The sequence below is a fragment of the Schistocerca americana genome, chromosome 2, assembly GCF_021461395.2.
Source record: "Schistocerca americana isolate TAMUIC-IGC-003095 chromosome 2, iqSchAmer2.1, whole genome shotgun sequence".
Classification (NCBI taxonomy): domain Eukaryota; kingdom Metazoa; phylum Arthropoda; class Insecta; order Orthoptera; family Acrididae; genus Schistocerca; species Schistocerca americana.
In genome coordinates, this window is record NC_060120.1 from 833860905 (window position 1) to 833883019 (window position 22115).

Genomic DNA, 22115 nt, shown 5'->3' on the forward strand with positions numbered 1-22115 from the left:
CTGTGATTGCCCTTTTTAGAGATGTCCATTCCTTTTCAACTGTATTGCGTACTGTGCTATTTCTTATTGCTGTATCTACAGTCTTAGAGAACTTCAACTATATCTCATCATTCCTTAGTACTTCCATATCCCACTTCTTTGCATGTTGGTTCTCGCAGACTAATCTCTTAAACTTCAGCCCTCTCTTCATCACTACTACATTGTGATCTGAGTCTATATCTGCTCCTAGGTAAGCCTTACAATCCAGCATCTTATTTTGGAATCTCTGTCTGACCACGATGTAATCTAACTGAAATCTTTCTGTAGCACCTGGCCTTTTCCAAGTATACCTCCTCCTCTTGTGATTCTTGAACAGTGTATTCACTATTACTTGATGAAATTTATTACATAACTCAATTAGTCTTTCTCCTCTCTCCTTCCTTGTCCCAAGTACATATTCTCCTGTAACCTTTTCTTCTACTCCTTCCCCTACAACTGCATTCCAGTCCCCCATTGACTATTAGATTTTCATCTCCCATTACATACTGTACTACCCTTTCAATATCCTCATATGCTTTCTCTATCTCCTCAACCTTATCTTGCAACATCTGCATGTATACCTGAACTATCATTGTCAGTTTTCATTTGCTGTAGATTCTGATAAGAATGACCTTATCATTAAACTGTTCACAGTAACACACTCTCTGCCTTACCTTCCTGCTAATAATAAATCCTACTCCCATTATTATAATAATTCCAATCCCAAAGAAAGCAGGTGTTGACAGATGTGAAAATTACCGAACTATCAGTTTAATAAGTCACAGCTGCAAAATACTAACGCGAATTCTTTACAGACGAATGGAAAAACTGGTAGAAACGGACCTCGGGGAAGATCAGTTTGGATTCCGTAGAAATGTTGGAACACGTGAGGCAATACTAACCTTACGACTTATCTTAGAAGAAAGATTAAGAAAAGGCAAACCTACATTTCTAGCATTTGTAGACTTAGAGAAAGCTTTTGACAACGTTAACTGGAATACTCTCTTTCAAATTCTGAAGGTGGCAGGGGTAAAATACAGGGAGCGAAAGGCTATTTACAATTTGTACAGAAACCAGATTGCAGTTATAAGAGTCGAGGGGCATGAAAGGGAAGCAGTGGTTGGGAAAGGAGTGAGACAGGGTTGTAGCCTCTCCCCGATGTTATTCAATCTGTATATTGAGCAAGCAGTAAAAGAAACAAAAGAAAAATTCGGAGTAGGTATTAAAATCCATGGAGAAGAAATAAAAACTTTGAGGTTCGCTGATGACATTGTAATTCTGTCAGAGACAGCAAAGGACTTGGAAGAGCAGTTGAACGGAATGGACAGTGTCTCAAAAGGAGGATATAAGATGAACATCAACAAAAGCAAAACGAGGATAATGGAACGTAGTCAAATTAAATCAGGTGATGCTGAGGGGATTAGATTAGGAAATGAGACACTTAAAGTAGCAAAGGAGTTTTGCTATTTAGGGAGTAAAATAACTGATGATGGTCGAAGTAGAGAGGATATAAAATGTAGACTGGCAATGGCAAGGAAATCGTTTCTGAAGAAGAGAAATTTGTTAACATCGAGTATAGATTTAAGTGTCAGGAAGTCGTTTCTGAAAGTATTTGTATGGAGTGTAGCCGTGTATGGAAGTGAAACATGGACGATAACTAGTTTGGACAAGAAGAGAATAGAAGCTTTCGAAATGTGGTGCTACAGAAGAATGCTGAAGATAAGGTGGGTAGATCACGTAACTAATGAGGAGGTATTGAATAGGATTGGGGAGAAGAGAAGTTTGTGGCACAACTTGACTAGAAGAAGGGATCGGTTGGTAGGACATGTTTTGAGACATCAAGGGATCACAAATTTAGCACTGGAGGGCAGCGTGGAGGGTAAAAATCGTAGAGGGAGACCAAGAGATGAATACACTAAGCAAATTCAGAAGGATGTAGGCTGCAGTAGGTACTGGGAGATGAAGAAGCTTGCACAGGATAGAGTAGCATGGATAGCTGCATCAAACCAGTCTCAGGACTGAAGACCACAACAACAACAACAACTCCCATTATACCATTTTCTGCTGCTGTTGATATCACCCTATACTTGTCAGACTAGAAATCCTTTCTTTCTTTCCATTCCACTTCACTGAACCCTATTATATCTAGCTTGAGCCTTTGAATTTCCCTTTTCAGATCTTGTAACTTCCTTAACATGTTCAAGCTTCTGAGATTCCATGACCCTACTTGTAGAACATTATCCTTTCATTGGTTATTCAATCTTTTACTCATCATCACCTCCCCATTGGCAGTCCCCTCCCGGACATCCGAATGGGGGACTATTCTGGTATCTTTTGGCAATGCAGAGATCATCATGACACTTCTTCAGTTACTGGCCACATGTCCTGTGGATATGTGTTATGTATCTTTAATGCAGTGGTTTCCATTGTCTTCTGCATCCTCATACCATTGATCGTTACGGACTCTTCCACCTTTAGGGGAAATTTCCCATGCCAAGGACAAGAGAATGCCCTGAACCTCTATCCGCTGCTCCACCCTCTTTGACAAGGCCATTGCCAGAATAAGGGTGGCTTCTTATGCCGGAAGTCTTCAGTCTCCAATGCTGATTATTAATCAAAATTTAAGCTGATGGCATTTTGATTACTACTCAAAGGTGCTACCTTTACACCAAGGTTCTAATATAGGAATATGAGCCATGAGGCAAGGGGTTTGGAGCAGGGATCACATAGGGATGGATGAGGATATTGTGTATTTGGTGGATGGCAGAATACCACTGTGGGATGGGAACGAGAGTGGGCAGGGCATTTCTCATTTTAGGTCATAGTTGAAACCCTGGTGGAGAATGCAATTCAGTTGCTCCAGTCCTGGGTGGTACTGAGTCATGAGGGGAATGATCCTCTGTGGCCAGTTGGTGGGAGCTGTTTTTGGAGAAGGTTGGGAGGTACCCTCCCACAGTGGTATTCCACTGCCCACCAAACCTAGATAAGTCCATCCCTACACAACCCCTGATCCCAACCCATTGCCTCATGGCTCATATACCTGTAATAGACCTAGATGCAAGACATGTCCCACACATCTTTCCAACACCAGCTACTTCAGTCTGGTTACAAACATCACCTATACAATCAAAGGCAGGGCTACCTATGAAACCAGCCATGTGATTTACAAGCTAAGCTGCAACCACTGTGCTGCATTCTACATGGGCGTGACAACCAACAAACTGTCTGTCCATCTGAATGGTCACTGACAAACTCCATCCAAGAAACAAATAGACCACCCTGTAGCTGAGCATGCTGCCCAACATGACATTCTTCATTTCAATCACTACTTCACAGCCTGTGCCATCTGGATCCTTCCCACCAACACCATATTTCTGAAATGCGCAGGTGGGAACTCTCCCTACACTATATCCTACATTCCTATAACCATCTTGGTCTGAACCTTTACACATCTGGCCCTTTCATTGTTCCCATTCCAGCACTCCACAGCCCTGTGTTCCACCAACACACCAACTCCTTTTACTTCTCTCCTTTTCTGCCCCCCCCCTCCAACCGCGCCCTCCACCTAATCTCCCAACTGCACCTAACAGCCCTACCCTCTCGCAACCTTGTCCCTGCACACTCCCGCTAGCAGCACTTTACTGTAACCCCCCCTCCCCCCCCCCCCCCCACACACACACACCCTGCTATCCCTCCCCCCCTCCATGCCCCAGCCTCCTCCCTACCCCCACCTGGTTACCTCTGCCATCAGGTGCTGCTGCTTGCAGTCTGGCTTTAGCTGCCAGAGACTGTATCATGCGTGTGTGAGTTGCATTTGGATTAGTGTTTGTGTATGATGTCTCTATTCGACAAAAGCCTTGTTGGCAAAAGACCACTTTTTGACTGTCTTTTTGTTTTGCCTACCTGTGACTCGGCATCTCTGTTATATGGTGAGTAGCAACGATCCTTTTTGTAAATGTTGATAAGTCACACACTTGAATGGATTTGTAATAATGTGTGATGCTCAGTGTTCATTTGGTTCAGTGTGCAATTTACCTTTCTGAAATATATCTCATATACAGTGGAAACATACATCTATATGCTTTGAGTATCTGTGAAACTTACTATTTATGGCCAACTGACTTGCACTTTCTTTGTGCATTCAAAGTATGGACACAGTTTTCAATTTTGAAAATTCACTGAGAAGATGATCTAGCCATATGACTTCTTTTACAGCTTCACTGAAAGCAAGAAACTCAGCTTCAATTTTAATTGGGACACAGAGTCTTGTTGCCTACTGGTCCAGCTTTCTGTTCCAGAGCTGTTTGTGAAGAGAATTCCACTGACTGGATGGCAAGTGGGTGATTCAGTGACATAATTAGCACTAATAAATACTTTGAGCTCTCTTGACAGTTCAGCAGCTCTCTACCTAAGTCCAGGTTACAACATCCATTTGACATATTTAAAAATATTTTTAACCATTAACCAGTGAGTGTCTTCTGGTTTTTACTTAAACATAATTTACAGAAAGATGGATATTTGGGCTAAGTTACATAATGGACACACACTGAAATCTTGGTTGTGGTGAAAGACTGATCTTAGCACTGTCTGAGGCCATGGTTAGGTTAGAAGATGACAATTTGATTGTTAGTGAAGCAAACGAATTTGAAAGCAGAAAATCTGGTTGTGGTAACAAATTTACCAGTAGTGAAGCCTAATGTTTATGTCCACATCATATTGAAAAATGCAAGGGGATGTCCAGTGTGTAACTTTTACCAATGTTTGAATGTGTGCTAGTGCCAAACACATCAAGCATCCCACTGCTTCTCAATAGTGAGCTTAAATTTTCCACCTGCACGTGCTTCTTAATTGATGTTTAGGCAGAATTTGCTTCTGCCTTATTAAATTGATGGAAAATACCTTCTGCATAAGCATTTTGACTGCTAAAACAGGCATTTTAATCATATTTTATCAATATTTGCAAGGTATCTGAGAACCTCTGTTGTAATCTTTAGTTCCATCTGCAGCATGGTTGGAAAAATCATTGATGAAGCTCTTCTTGTTTCCAGTAACAAATCAGTCACCATTGGTAATGTATAACACAGACATAAATCTGCACTACTTTCAGTTAATCAAAAATTGAACATCACACTTTTGAACCAACCATTCCAACATCTTGGCAGTTTTTTTAAAGCAAAAAGACTTTGCTTACCCTGCTGACGCCATCATGTAATCTCTCAAGCTATTCCATACACATTCAATTGTTCAGTAAAACATTTACACTGCTGTCTACTAAAACTGAAACACTGGAAAGGATAACAAATAACAAAATTTTACTTATTTTGCATTTACAGTATAGTCAGAAAATATATTCATAAATGTTTAGGTTATTTGGGTGTCTACAGAATGTGAAATTTAGTCCATACTGCTGGCAGCAACAACAGCTCTAGCCCAGCTGAGCATCTAGTCAAACTGCACTTGGATGACACATACAAGGGCTATTCAGAAAGTAGGAAACATTTCCATCTGACACTACTAGGAGCACGCCTATTGCGTATATTTTGGTGTATGTGCGTGCTCAGCAGCTCAGTCGGCATCCATCCGTGACAGCGGGAATGTCTCTGTGCATCTGGTTTTTTCGATATTCAAATTCAAAATGTGCGCTGCAATCTAGAATACCACCAGTTGTGAGGTGCAGTCTGTGATGAGGTATTTCTTGACAAAACACCTAAAACCTATAGAAATTAATTGTGAACTGTGCGAAGTGTACAGAAACACTGTATTGAGTGAATGTTCTGTCCAGAAATGGTGCATTCAGTTTTAAAATGGCCAAACCAACATTCATGATGAAGAGAAAAGTGGACCCTCAAGATTTGTGACTGATTATCTTGTTGCTAAAGTTGATGAAACAATTCCTGAAAACCGTCCCTTCACAACCATCACTCAAAAGCTAGGCTACCACAAATTTTGTGCGCAATGGATGCCCAAAATGCTTACAGAGCACCATAAAGAACAGTGAATGGGGGCAACTTTGTCATTTCTGCAGACCTACCACAAACATGGTGATTCATTACTGGATCAAATCATAACCAGTGATGAGACTTGGGTGAAACACATTAATTGCAAGAAAAACTTATAGTCCACAAAGTGGAGGCACACAAGGTCCCCCCAAAAACCAAGAAAATGTTTGCAAACCTTGTCAGCAAGGAAGCTGGTGGCGACAGTGTTTTTGGATAGGCAAGGTATGCTTCTCATTAATTTTCTCAAGTATGGAGCAACCATACATTCTCCCCAGTACTGTCAAACTTTACACAGCCTTAGAAGAGCAGTTCAAAATAAACACCAAGGAAAGCTGAAATCCAAAATTTTGTTTTTGCACTACAATGCTCGACCTCACATGGCAAACCACACTAAAGAACTCCTTAATTCATTCAGATGGGAAATTTTCCTTCATCCGCCCTACAGCCCCGATCTTACAGCAAGCAACTTCCACTTGTTTCCCAAGATGAAGAACTGGGTTGCAATGCAGCACTTTGATGATGACGCAGAACTCCAGGTGGGTGTGACTCACTGTCTGAAGTCTCGGGCAGCAGAATTTTACGACAAAGGTCTTTCAAAGCTTGTCCACCGCTATGATAAGCACCTCAATGTGTTTGGTGACTATGTGGAAAAGTAGTACGTCAGTTGCTCTTTCAGATGTATATAATAAAATGTATTCCTTGTATTTAGTTTTTTTTAATGCCAAAATGTTCCCTACTTTCTGAATAGCCCTCATACATGTATGTCATTCCATGCTGGTTCAAATGTATTCCAAATTTGATCACTGTGTTTGGTAAGTGGCAAATTGCTAGTCTCTTAGGAACCCATGACCAGATATTTTTAGTGGGTAAGATATCTAGAGAACACACTGGTCAGCACAAATAGTCAAACACCCTCTGTATTCTGGTAGATCAGAACAGCATGCCCAGCATGTTGGCTTTCATTATCTTGTTGAAAGATAGCGTCAGGAGGATCTAGAAAATGTGGCACAACCACGTGCATTAACTCATGAAAAATATAATGGGTGCTTTCCAAGTTATTTGGTATGTGAACCATAGGTGACTGTGATGGGTTACCAGTGGCTTCTCACACCACCAAACCATGTGCTGAACCTATATGCAGATGAATGTAATTTGGCAACATTCATTCTCCTCAGAGCCTCCACACACAGATGTTTCCATCTTGATGCTGTATGCAAAATGTGGAATCATATGGAAAAAGTGATATTGTGCCAGTCCTGTGTCTAATGTTGTTGTTAGGTATACCACTTTCAACACTTCTCTCTCTGTCTCCATGCCAAGAGAGTCTTAAAAATGGTTGTCCTGTTGATAGTGGCGGTCCAGTTCCTGTTGCATTGTCTATGTAAACACCTGTATTGTGGCAAAGAAGCCTGTTTCCTAATTTAAGCTAAGTAATATAGCTGTATGAGTCTGTGTAGCCAAGTTAACAATACGTCTGTTTCTTTGAGTGCTTGTACATGGGGTCACTGATGTCCTGTGAGACACTGAATATAGCACTCCTGAACTCATAAGTTCTGTACTTGTGTGACAGTCATGTGATCCTGACCAATGTGAGCAGATTGTTCTCAATACATCCCAACGTCAATGTTTTCTATTGGCCACAGTTGCGATGCCAGCCCAGTTAATGTTGAAATCTCTCAAAATTGATCTCAGTGAGGATATTAATTATTCTCATTTTTACTGCTCCATGTCAAATGTGTTCATTGCCGATTTACTGTTTGTCATCCATACTTTGCGGCTTACAGTGATTTTGCAAGTTAAAGAAAGTTTGTTATGTACACTTGTAATAATTACTGCACTTGTATTACTTCATACATCAGTATTCAGTAGAATTTACTAAATATTATGTTACAGAACTAGTTTTTGCACCCACGAGGCAACACGTCTGACACTCACAATGTCCTGTCATTGCCTGTGTTGAGACCTATGTCACCACTCCTGTTTGCAACACCATATGGCACCTGGCTTTTGACTATTCAATTCTGTGGCTGTTATTTGTTTCTACGCATTTTCTTCAATAGATTTTCATCTGTACTGTCCAGAACCTTCTTTGCACTTTGTACTTGTAATCTAATTTTACCATCTCTTCACAACTGCTATTTTGGTTTGATTTCTTATGCCATTTTTATAATTTATGTGAACTTCACTTTTACATTTTGAACTGATCTGTACCAGTCAGTTGGATTCCTCAAAATGTTGTCCAACTTGAGCTTTCCACTGAAGCCACAACAAAGATTGGCCTCTATGCCATCGTATGGAGCAATCATTCCTCATTCACATAAAATTAAGAATTTTTGTAACCTCTCAAATGAAGCATCATTGTTGCATATGGCCCCACATTTCTTCATTTAATTATTTCTCATAATAACAAGAGGTAATGTACTTAGGTTAATTTATACAGCCTGTCCTTCCTGGTTTCAACAAAACAATAAACATTAAGCCATCAAACTGTCTTACTTATCTGCCTTAAGACACTCTCTCAAAGTAATATTCAGAAAACTCAGTTTCCAACAGTATAATACATTTAGGCTAATCTTCTTGATTTAGAAGTCCTTCCAAAATTTTGAACTTTCTAACTACTTGAACTCTCAAGTTTCCTTGGCATGATTGATTGTGTGGTTCTGGATGTTCTGCCAAGTTGTTTCTATTTTCTGTACAATACTTCACTGACTGACCCAGCTGTCTTTTACAGATGCTGTGAGTATACATAACAGTGAAACTTGCAGCACCTGAAGAAGATAGCTGGGTTGGTCATTGAAATATTGTGCAAAAAATGGAAACAACAAATCGACAGATCACCTAAAATCACACTATTAATTTCTGATTATTACTTAAACTTCCGATACAAGTTATTTGAAAAAAAATCAGGTATTAATTAAACCCAAAAATGTCTAAAAGCACTCCATCTTCAGGGCACAAGTGGCCCATTGGAACCATCTGAACGCTATGTCATCCTCAGCTAATGATACAGGTAGGAGGGGTGTGTGGTCAGCACACCACTCTCCCAGTCGATACAATGGTTTTCTGTGACCGGAGCCACTACTATTCGGTCAAGTAGCTCCTCAATTGGTATCACGAGTCTGAGTGCACCCAGAAAACGGCAACAGCGCTGGGCAGTCCAGATGGTCACCCATCTAAGTGTCAGCCACACCCGACAGCGCTTAACTTCGGTGATCTGATGGGAACCGGTGTATCCACTGTGGCAAGGCCATTGCCCAAAAATTCTAAAGCTGGGTGTTAATTAGACTCAATACAATGTAGACATAAAATACAACAGGTATTGATTAGATTCAAGAAAAACTATCAAGATGGGTGTTAATGAAACCCACAAGCTATTGACGGTCTGCTTTTACTATAAACACAAAAGCACTGACAAAACCTAGGTATTAATTACATCTGATAAAAAATAGAAACGGTTGAAAGCAAGGGGAAACTACAGCCATAATTTTTCCCAAGGGCATGCAGCTTTACTGTATGGTTAATGATGATGGTGTCCTCTTGAGTAAAATATTCCGGAGGTAAAAAAGTCCCCCATTCGAATCTCAGGGCGGGCGGGGACTACTCAGGAGGACGTTGTTATCAGGAGAAAGAAAACTGGCATTCTACGGATCAGAGCGTGGAATGTCAGATCCCTTAATCGGGCAGGTAGGTTAGAAAATTTAAAAAGGGAAATGGATAGGTCAAAGTTAGATATAGTGGGAATTAGTGAAGTTCGGTGGCAGGAGGAACAACACTTTTGGTCAGGCGAATACAGGGTTATAAATACAAAGTCAAATAGGGGTAATGCAGGAGTAGGTTTAATAATGAATAAAAAAATAGGAATGCAGGTAAGCTACTACAAACAGCATGGTGAACGCATTATTGTGGCCAAGATAGACACGAAGCCCACTCCTGCTACAGTCGTACAAGTTTATATGCCAACTAGCTCAGCAGGTGATGAAGAAATTGAAAAAATGTATGATGAAATAAAAGAAATTATTCAGATAGTGAAGGGAGACGAAAATTTAATAGTCATGGGTGACTGGAATTAGGTAGTAGGAAAAGGAAGAGAAGGAAATGTAGTAGGTGAATATGGATTGGGGGTAAGAAATGAAAGAGGAAGCCACCTGGTAGAATTTTGCACAGAGCACAACTTAATCATAGCTAACACTTGGTTCAAGAATCATAAAAGAAGGTTGTATACATGGAAGAAGCCTGGAGATACTGACAGGTTTCAGATAGATTATATAATGGTAAGACAGAGATTTAGGAACCAGATTTTAAATTGTAAGACATTTCCAAGGGCAGATGTGGATTCTGACCACAATCTATTGGTTACGAACTGTAGATTAAAACTGAAGAAACTGCAAAAAGGTGGGAATTTAAGGAGATGGGACCTGGATAAACTGACTAAACCAGAGGTTGTACAGAGTTTGAGGGAGAGCATAAGGGAACAATTGACAGGAATGGGGGAAAGAAATACAGTAGAAGAAGAATGGGTAGCTTTGAGGGATGAAGTAGTGAAGGCAGCAGAGGATCAAGTAGGTAAAAAGATGAGGGCTAGTAGAAATCCTTGCGTAACAGAAGAAATACTGAATTTAATTGATGAAAGGAGAAAATATAAAAATGCAGTAAATGAAGCAGGCAGAAAGGAATACAAACGTCTCAAAAATGAGATTGACAGGAAGAGCAAAATGGCTAAGCAGGCATGGCTAGAGGACAAATGTAAGGATGTAGATGCTTACCTCACTAGGGGTAAGATAGATACTGCCTACAGGAAAATTAAAGAGACCTTTGGAGAGAAGAGAACCACTTGTATGAATATCAAGGGCTCAGATGAAAAACCCAGTTCTAAGCAAAGGAGGGAAAGCAGAAAGGTGGAAGGAGTATATAGAGGGACTATACAAGGGCAATGTTCTTGAGGACAATATTATGGAAATGGAAGAGGATGTAGATGAAGATGAAATGGGAGATATGATACTGCATGAAGAATTTGATAGAGCACTGAAAGACCTAAGTTGAAACAAGGCCCCAGGAGTAGACAACATTCCATTAGAACTACTGACAGCCTTGAGAGACCCAGTCCTGACAAAACTCTACCATCTGGTGAGCAAAATGTATGAGACAGGCGAAATACCCTCAGACTTCAAGAAGAATATAATAATTCCAATCCCAAAGAAAGCAGTCGTTGGCAGATGTGAAAATTACCAAACTGTCAGTTTAATAAGTCACGGCTGCAAAATACTAACGGAAATTCTGTACAGACAAATGGAAAAACTGGTAGAAGGTGACCTCGTGGAAGATCAGTTTGGATTCCGTAGAAATAAGGGAACACACGAGGCAATACTGACCCTACGACTTATCTTAGAAGCTACATTAATAAAAGGCAAACCTACATTTCTAGCATTTGTAGACTTGGAGAAAGCTTTTGACAGTGCTGACTGGAATAATCTCTTTCAAATTCTGAAGGTGGCGGGGGTAAAATACAGGGAGCGAAAGGCTATTTACAATTTGTATAGAAACCAGATGGCAGTTATAAGAGTCGAGGGACATGAAAGGGAAGCAGTGGTTGGGAAGGGAGTGAGGCAGGGTTGTAGCCCCTCCCCGATGTTATTCAATCTGTATATTGAGCAAGCAGTATAGGCAACAAAAGAAAAATTCGGAGTAGGTATTAAAATCCATGGAGAAGAAATAAAAACTTTGAGGTTCGCTGATGACACTGTAATTCTGTCAGACACAGCAAAGGACTTGGAAGAGCAGTTGAACGGAATGGACAGTGTCTTGAAGGGAGGATATAAGATGAACATCATCAAAAGCAAAATGAGGATGATGGAATGTAGTCGAATTAAGTCAGGCGATGCTGAGGGAATTAGATTAGGAAATGAGACACTTAAAGTAGTAAAGGAGTTTTGCTATTTGAGGAGCAAAGTAGCTGATGATGGTCGAAGTAGAGAGGATATAAAATGTAGACTGGCAATGGTAAGGAAAGCATTTCTGATGAAGAGAAATTGTTAACATCGAGTATAGATTTAAATGTCAGGAAGTCGTTTCTGAAAGTATTTGTATGGAGTGTAGCCATGTATGGAAGTGAAACATGGACGATAAATAGTTTGGACAAGAAGAGAATAGAAGCCTTTGAAATGTGGTGCTACAGAAGAATGCTGAAGATTAGATGGGTAGATCACGTAACTAATGAGGAAGTATTGAATAGGATTGGGGAGAAGAGGTGTTTGTGGCACAACTTGACAAGAATAAGGGATCGGTTGGTAGGACATGTTCTGAGGCATCAAGGGATCACCAATTTAGTATTGGAGGGCAGTGTGGAGGGTAAAAATCGTAGAGGGAGGCCAAGAGATGAATACACTAAACAGATTCAGAAGGATGTAGGCCGCAGCATGTATTGGGAGATGAAGAAGCTTGCACAGTATAGAGTAGCATGGAGAGCTGCATCAAACCAGTCTCAGGACTGAAGACACAACAACAAGAGGAAAATTAAAGAGACCTTTGGAGAAAAGGGAACCACTTGTATGAATATCAAGAGCTCAGATGGAAACCCAGTTCTAAGCAAAGAAGGGAAAGCAGAAAGGTGGAAGGAGTATATAGAGAGTCTATACAAGGTGATGTATTTGAGGACAATATTACGGAAATGGAAGAAGATGTAGATGAAGATGAAATGGGAGATACGATACTGCGTGAAGAGTTTGACAGAGCACTGAAAGACCTGAGTCGAAACCAGGCCCCGGGAGTAGACAACATTCCATTAGAACTACTGACAGCCTTGAGAGAGCCAGTCCTGACAAAACTCTTCCATCTGGTGAGCAAGATGTATGAGACAGGCGAAGTACCCTCAGACTTCATGAAGAATATAATAATTCAAATCCCAAAGTAAGCAGGTGTTGACAGATGTGAAAATTATCAAACTATCAGTTTAATAAGTGACGGCTGCAAAATACTAAAGCGAATTCTTTACAGACGAATGGAAAAACTAGTAGAAGCCGACCTCGGCGAAGATCAGTTTGGATTCCGTAGAAATATTGGAGCACTTGAGGCAACACTGACCCTATGACTTATCTTAGAAGCTAGATTAAGGAAAGGCAAATCTACGTTTCTAGCATTTATAGACTTAGAGAAAGCTTTTGACAATGTTGACTGGAATAATCTCTTTCAAATTCTGAAGGTGGCGGGGGTAAAATACAGGGAGCGAAAGGCTATTTACAATTTGTATAGAAACCAGATGGCAGTTATAAGAGTCGAGGGACATGAAAGGGAAGCAGTGGTTGGGAAGGGAGTGAGGCAGGGTTGTAGCCTCTCCCCGATGTTATTCAATCTGTATATTGAGCAAGTAGCAAAGGAAACAAAAGAAAAATTCGTAGTAGGTATTAAAATCCATGGAGAAGAAATAAAAACTTTGAGGTTCGCCGATGACATTGTAATTCTGTCAGAGACAGCAAAGGACTTGGAAGAGCAGTTGAACGGAATGGACAGTGTCTTGAAGGGAGCATATAAGATGAACATCAACAAAAGCAAAACGAGGATAATGGAATGTAGTCGAATTAACTTGGGCGTTGCTGAGGGAATTAGATTAGGAAATGAGACACTTAAAGTAGTAAAGGAGTTTTGCTATTTGGGGAGCAAAATAACTGATGATGGTCAAAGTAGAGAGGATATAAAATGTGGACTGGCAATGGCAAGGAAAGCGTTTCTGATGAAGAGAAATTTGTTAACATCAAGTATAGATTTAAGTGTCAGGAAGTCGTTTCTGAAAGTATTTGTATGGAGTGCAGCCATGTATGGAAGTGAAACATGGACGATAAATAGTTTAGACAAGAAGAGAATAGAAGTTTTCGAAATGTGGTGCTACAGAAGAATGCTGAAGATTAGGTGGGTAGAGCACATAACTAATGACGAGGTATTGTATAGGATTGGGGAGAAGAGGAGTTTGTGGCACAACTTGACTAGAAGAAGAGATCGATTGGTAGGACATGTTCTGAGGCATCAAGGGATCACCAATTTAGTATTGGAGGGCAGTGTGGAGGGTAAAAATCGTAGAGGGAGAAAAAGAAATGAATACACCAAGCAGATTCAGAAGGATGTGGGTTGCAGTACGTACTGGGAGATGAAGAAGCTTGCGCAGGATAGAGTAGCATGGAGAGCTGCATCAAACCAGTCTCAGGACTGAAGACCACAACAACAACAAGGAAAAATAGAAAAGGATAGATATTAATTAGACCCAGATAAACAGTAACAATGTACTAATTAAACCCAAAACACACATTCTTGAACAGAAGAAGCAAATGAGTTCATTGAAGTTGTACTTCTCTTGCCTAAAGTCTTCATTTCATGTAATGACCAATAATCCTGCCGTTAACAGAATGGAATTTTCACCACCGTTACTTACAACATATATTCTCCCACTAAACTGCTATTTTTAGCCCTCCACTATGCAATTATACTTACTCTACTGATCCTGTTCATATTCTTTGAATGTTATGCTACTTTCGGTTGGTAGGGGCTCACTTACTTTTGGATATTAACTGTCATTTAATGTATTTTAACCTGGTCATGCGGTCAGTCTGCACTATGGGTTAGCCTTCATTCTTTACTTTCTGTTACTTTGGTTTTCTGTATTTCAGTTAACTTTCTATTTCTACCTGTTATCCTTATTATGCTCTAACTACCCAATGGCTGCTCTCCGTAATGATCCCCTCCATGGTTCCCATTTTGTACTTCCCTTTGTACCCACATCCCGAAAGGTTCTCCTTACAACTCTCCCTTCTTTTCATTTGTTGAACCTCTATTATTCCTTCCCTCTTTTTTCTATGCATGTTCTCTTCTGTGATTATTTTCTGACATCTTCATGGATGTCATCGTCATTACTACACAATTCCCTATTCCTTTTTTAGCTGTGAACTTACTCTTTTAACTCTTCTTTATTCTTCAGACTTCATCTGTTCCTTTGTTTCATCATTTTGCTACATTATTCTCCTCTATAGCTTCCTTTTACACTTCATTATTATATCTTTATTTCTTAAGTTTCTCTGTCTTTTCCCAGTGCATTTTTTTTCTCCATCTTAATATTGACATTAATCCACATATTTCATTTCTAATATTCTTTGAGATCTCATTTATTAATAAGGTTCCTCTTTTATCATTTCATAACATAAAAATACCATTTCCTTTTCTTACTGATGTCACTGAGTGAGATGGTGCAATGATTAGCACTCTGGACTTTCGTTCAGGAGGATAATGCTTCAAATTCCAGGCCAGCCATCCAGTTTTAGGTTTCTCATGATTTCCCTAAATTTCTCCAAGCAAATGCTGGAATGGTCTCTTTAAAAAGGTTATGGCTGATTTCCTTCTCTATCCTTTCATGCTCAACCTCTAGTGTCCAGGCTGTCGATAGGATGTTAAATTCTAATCTTCTCTCCTTTTTATTGATGTTTAATTATTTCTTTTCTCACTTGAAACCACCTAGTCATTATGTGATCATTTTCCACATCTACTTCTACATCAGTACTCCAGAACACCTCATGGTGTGTGGCAGAGGGTACCTCTGATACCACTAACTGATCCCATCTTTTCTGATCCACATGCAAACAGTGCTTGGGAAGAATGACTGTCAGCAAGCTTCTGTATCAGCTCTAATTTCTCAAATGTTCTCATTGTGTTCATTCAAGAAATGTATGTGAGAGGAAGTTACATGTTGTCTGGCCTTCCTGAAGGTACCAGCTTAAAATTTCAAAAGTAAATCTCTCCGTGAAAGACACTGCCTCTGTTTTTGTGTCTGCCACTGGAGTTGATTGAGCATCTGTAACACTCTTGTGCTGACTAGATCCCATGGTGAAATGCATGGCACTTCGTTGGATCTTCTCTATCCCTTCTATCAGGTCTACCTGTGCAAGGTCATAAATTGATGAACAATACTCAAGAATTGGTATGGATTATAGGCTATTTCTTTCATGGATGAGTTACATTTTCTTAAGATTCTTCCTATGGCTCTCAGTCTGGTATCTGCTTTCCCTATTATTTGTTTTACAAGGTCATTCCACTGAAGGTCACTCTGGATAGTTACTTCTAGATATTTTGTGGTAGATACTGTTTCCAGTAATTTGTCATCAACAGTATACTTTGCGGTAGTAGATTATTTTCTATGTATGTGCAGTATGTTACATATGTTTACATTCAGGGTTAACTGACAGAGCTTGCACCACTCGTCACTCCTCTGTAGGTCATTCTGCAAATCATACTATCTTCTGGAACTGCTACTTTCTTAGAGGCAACTACATCATCTGCAAACAGTCTTAAAGAGCTTCCAGTGCTTTCTATTAGATCATTATATACATTGTAAACAGTAACAGTACTATCACACTTCCTTTGGTACTCAAGAAATTACCTTTACAACTGTCAGTTTTATTCCATTTAGAGTGACGTGTTGAGTTATATCTGCAAGGATGTCTTGAATCTAGCCACAAATCAGATACAATACTCAGTAAGCTCATATTTTTTCACTAAAAGACAGTGCAGGAGGCTTTCAGATGCCTTCCTGAAGTCAAGGAGCATGGCCTCAAACTGTGCACTGTTGTCTACAGTGCTATGGATCTCATGGGGGAACAAAGTGAGCTGAGTTTCACAAGGAAACATATGCAAAGGACTGAATACTGTATTTTTGCCATATCTCTGTTATCTTCGATTTGGGTACCTGTATGCTCACTGAGTAAATGAATAGATGATTTTGAACACTTACTGATTTTACATAAAACAAAAACCTCTTAGGGTTTTTAGTTAGATTAGTTGACAAAATTTACTTTCAAGGTAACTGTACTCTTCTATTTTTATCATTGCTCTTCTTGCATTCACTTTTGTTTTGTTTATCTTTTGCTTGTCTGCTAGGTTATGACTTCCCTTGACTGTGATGAAGCTTTCTTTGTTTATGCAGCAATTTTCTAACATAACTATTAAACCTTACCCTTTCTGTCTCAACTTCTTCCTCTTCTATTCCAGATGTTGCAAACTTTAGCTCTTTAACCAAACCACCTTTTTTGTCTTCTCCTCCCTCTGTTAAGACCCATTAGATTTTCTTGATTGCTGTTACTCTCCTCTCGGTTGCTCATATGTCATTTTTAGAGATAGATTCTACAGTGAAAGAAAAGAGCTTGCTGTTCAGATAACCAAGATGAAATAAAACTGCAATCTCCTTGGGAAGCCGTGTATACCACATACATGTTCACTTAAGCAGTGAACTCACAGAGCTGTTTTCCTTTATACTCGTCCGCAGCTCTTGGTCTAGTGACTAACATTGCTGCCTCTGGATTATTGTGTCCCGGGTTTGATTCCCGGCTGAGTTGGGGATTTTCTCTGCCTGGGGACTGGGTGTTTGTGTTGTCCTCATCATTTTATCATCACCATCATCGTCATCATCATTTCTGAGAGTGGATAGATTGGATTGTGTAAAACATGGGACTTTGTGCAGGTGCTGATGACTGCGCAATTGAGTGCCCCACAAACCAAACTTCATCATATCATCATCATCATCATCATCCTTTATGCTTATTGGGATCAACCACTAACATCATTGTTAACTCTTTACTTTGTGGCATCCTTTCCTTCATAACAATTAATTTAGCACGTTTCTGTTCTTGATAATATTCTCAAAGACTCTTTATCCCCATATTGTTATTGAAGTCTTGCTATACACCACTATATCCTACCTTTTATAAAGGATATTAATCTTATCTTCCTCATTTGAACTAATGACCTCTGTTATTGCACTCTTTTTTTTTTTTTTTTTTTGCTTTCCCATTTTGCTGTTTAATATTGGTACTTCTTCATTTGCTGCATTCCCAACAATACTATACTCTTCCCATAATCATCATTAGAATTCTCATCTGAGTCTATCTCATCTGACTCATTTCGAGTGTCATAATCACTGTCTATCTCATTCTGTTCTTGCCAGTTTTCTGTACTATTATGGCATAGTATTCATGTTCCTTTTCTACCACTTGCTCTTGATAGTCATTTTCTAACTTTGTTTGTTTCAGTTACTAATGAACTGATACATTAATCCGTCTCCCCCACATTAGGATTAATTTCCTTCACAATTAACATTATTTCAGAATCCAAATCTGTTTGCGTGGCTCATGGGTCCTTCTTCAGGGAATATAAGCCAGTATTTAGAACATCATTTCTAATTTCAAAGATTCTGTCTTTATTTGCAGTTTTGATGCCCAAGGATTCTCAGCTTGCTTGCAACAAACCTATTTCTGATTTAAGAGATTCTGAGATGATTATCATTTGTGATCTCAGAGAATCTGAGTATCATGTCTATGGACTTATTTCTGATTTCAGCTGTGTAAAGCATTGAAATAACGTCAACATGCCTGTTTTTCTACTTACCTTCCTTCTTGGGTTAGCATACTAAAATTCTCTTCCCTCATCTAGTTTCTTTTTTGTTTTGCCAGATTCTCCTGCTATTTCCCCCTGGCTTTCATCCATATAATCCTACTAGCAAATCCATCAATGTTTCACATCTGATAAATATGTGTGAGAATTGGGAATTGTATATAATGGGTGAGTCACCTAATGTTACCGCTGGATATATTTCGTAAACCACATCAAATACTGGCGAATCGATTCCACAGACCAAACGTGAGGAGAGGGGCTAGTGTAATTGGTTAATACAAACCATAAAAAAATGCACAGAAGTATGTTTTTTAACACAAACCTACGTTTTTTTAAATGGGACCCCGTTAGTTTTGTTAGCACACCGGAACATATAAACAAATACGTAATCAGTGCCGTTTGTTGCATTGTAAAATGTTAATTACATCCAGAGATATTGTAACCTAAAGTTGACGCTTGAGTACCACTCCTCCGCTGTTTGATCGTATGTATCGGAGAGCACCGAATTACATAGGGATTCAAAGGGAACGGTGATGGACCTTAGCTACAGAAGAGACTGGAACAGCACATTACGTCCACATGCTAACACCTTTTTATTGGTCTTTTTCACTGACGCACATGTACATTACCATGAGGGGTGAGGTACACGTACACACGTGGTTTCCGTTTTCAATTACGGAGTGGAATAGAGTGTGTCCCGACATGTCAGGCCAATAGATGTTCAATGTGGTGGCCATCATTTACTGCACACAATTGCAATCTCTGGCGTAATGAATGTCGTACACGCCGCAGTACATCTGGTGTAATGTCGCCGCAGGCTGCCACAATACGTTGTTTCATATCCTCTGGGGTTGTAGGCACATCACGGTACACATTCTCCTTTAACGTACCCCACAGAAAGAAGTCCAGAGGTGTAAGATCAGGAGAATGGGCTGGCCAATTTATGCATCCTCCACGTCCTATGAAACGCCCGTCAAACGTGTACCTCACCCCTCATGGTAATGTACATGTGCGTCAGTGAAAAAGACCAATAAAAAGGTGTTAGCATGTGGACGTAATGTGCTGTTCCAGTCTCTTCTGTACCTAAGGTCCATCACCGTTCCCTTTGGATCCCTACGTAATTCAGTGCTCTCCAATTCACATGATCGAACAGCGGAGGAGTGGTACTCAAGCGTCAACTATAGGTTACAATATCTCCGGATGTAATTAACATTTTACAATGCAAAAAACGGCACTGATTACGTATTTGTTTATATGTTCAGATGTGCTAACAAAACTAACAGGGTTCCATTTTAAAAAAACGTAGGTTTGTGTTAAAAAACATACTTCTGTGCATTTTTTTATGGTTTGTATTAACCAATTACACTAGCCCCTCTCCTCACGTTCGGTCTGTGGAATCGATTCGTCAGTATTTGATGTGGTTTACGAAATATATCCTGCAGTAATGTTAGGTGACTCACCCTGTATATCCTTATCTCCTTTTCCCTCTCTCTCTGTCCATTTCATCTTCTCCTCTCTCTCTGACTGTGAGCTTTGTTTATTGTTATAGCAAGGATGCACTTGATTTGGAATTCAAGTCACTTAAAATCAATGGGTAAATTGTATATGGGATATAAAAGACCTCCCTTGCTTCTTCATCTGTGGGGATAGTAGTTTCAATGATATTATATCGCATAGTTGTAACATGTGAATTGGTAGGATTACAAATTTTCTGATGATTTAGATTCAGTATTCTAGGTGTAAACCAATAAGCCATAAATACAACTTTTCTCTCTCCTATTGAAGCAGATTATGAAAAGAAGACAACAAAACAGCACATTGTGTGTACAATTTATGTTTAAAATTGTATATAAAAATAAAAATATGTACTGGACAAAAATATGTCTAATGTTCAATGATGCTGCTTTTGTAGTTAAAATTGACTGTGGGAAAAAAGATGAAACCATGCATTTTTACAGCACAGCATAATAAAAAACTGTGCACAGCAAAAATTGTAGCCTGTGTTTATCTGAAATTTTATTAGAGTGTCATGTAAAAATTTAATGTAAATGTGTCAAGAACTTTTGAAATTTTTGGAGAAGCATAGCCACTGTACATGGTAGATACATATTTATATACCATATGAAGGTGTTCTAAAGACGTTCATAGCCCTTGTATGTCTGAATTTTTGTTGGAGTATCATGTGAATATTTGAAGTAAATCACTCAAGAACTTTTTGAGATTTTTACTAACAACATTTTCCTTTTATATGATGTATACATATTTATGCATCACATATGTTAAAGAAATATATAGTCTATGACTGTCCAAATGTTTATTGGAGTATTGTCTAAAAATTTGTTGTAGCTCAGCCTAGAACTTTCTGAGATTTTTGCTAACAACATTACCTCTTTATATAGTACATATATATTTATACACCATATACATTAAGGAAATGTTTAGCATATGTCTGTCTGAGAATTTATTAGAGTATCTTGTACACATCTGAAGTAAATTGGCCAAGAACTTTCTGATATTTTTTGCTAACAGTCTTTCCCCTCCACATAGTTTATTTATATTTATATACTGTATACATTAAGGAAATGTGGAGACTATGTCCATCCAAACATTTATGACCATACCATGAAAAAAACTGATGTAACTCAGTCAAGAACTTTTTGAGGTTTTTGGTAACAGTGTTAAAAAATGAATTGTCTTTGTATCCTAGTACACAGAGTGGAGAAAAATTGAGTCATGAAATTTTAACCCTGGATAGCTGATGCTAGTAGGAACCAAAATTACTAACATTGAACAATGGAAAATCCAGGATGTAATGTAACAATATCATGAGAAGGAAAGTTGCTACTCACCATATAGCAAAGATGCTGAGTCGCAGATAGACACAACAAAAGGATTTTCGCACTTAAAGATTTCGGCCAATCGCCTTTGTCAACAATAGCCACACAAACACAAACACACACTTATGCAAACGCAACTCACACATGACTGCAGGCTCAGGCAACTGAAACCACACTGCCACTGCTACTTGTTTCAGTTGCTTGAGACTGAAATTTGGCACCATGTGCTCCGATTGGCTGCACCATGTGCTCTGATTGGCTGCGGGATTGCCCTGTTGCTGGATGCTCTGGATAATGCATGACTGTGAATGCTTTGCCTGCCAGGGATCATGATGTATCCTTGGCGGCCAGCACACTCACTGGTAGCACGCCAGTCTTCCACTCTGGGGGTCTGGAGGCGAATCCGCTGGGGTCCCGACACATCCATTGTAGTTTCATGATAAGATGTACCGGGAACAAACCCATCAACAGCTGTTAGTCTTTTACAAATTGTGTCAGCCCTGAAAAGGGCTTTTTTTTATAACTAGGACATTTTTACTTAAAGCAGGTGCTTGAACTGGCAACCCTCTGACACGACACAAGCTTTGTGATGTCAAACAGTGTTTTGCAGAACTCTTTGAAAGATTCCTGGCATTGCCCTGATGTGACTGGTGGCATGCTGAATGTGATCCATTAGTTCATCTTCATTTATGGGTGGTTTGCATGCAGGTAGGTGAACTAGAACCTTAAAGAGTCCGCACAGGAAAAAGTCCGGCGGCATGAGGTCTGGTGATCACGGGGGCCATGTCCTATGAGCACCTCTGCCAATTACCCAGCTGTCGAAGAGTTCATTTAAATATCCGGG

General features: G+C 39.5%; 1 protein-coding gene and 1 pseudogene across 1 annotated transcript in view; one reads left to right on the forward strand and one right to left on the reverse strand.

The window, feature by feature from the left end:
• Positions 1-22115, forward strand: part of LOC124595895 (laccase-like) — a 250668-nt gene that overhangs the window by 188512 nt on the left and 40041 nt on the right. The gene's annotated exons all lie outside the window — the stretch shown is intronic.
• Positions 9155-9272, reverse strand: LOC124596886 (annotated as a pseudogene).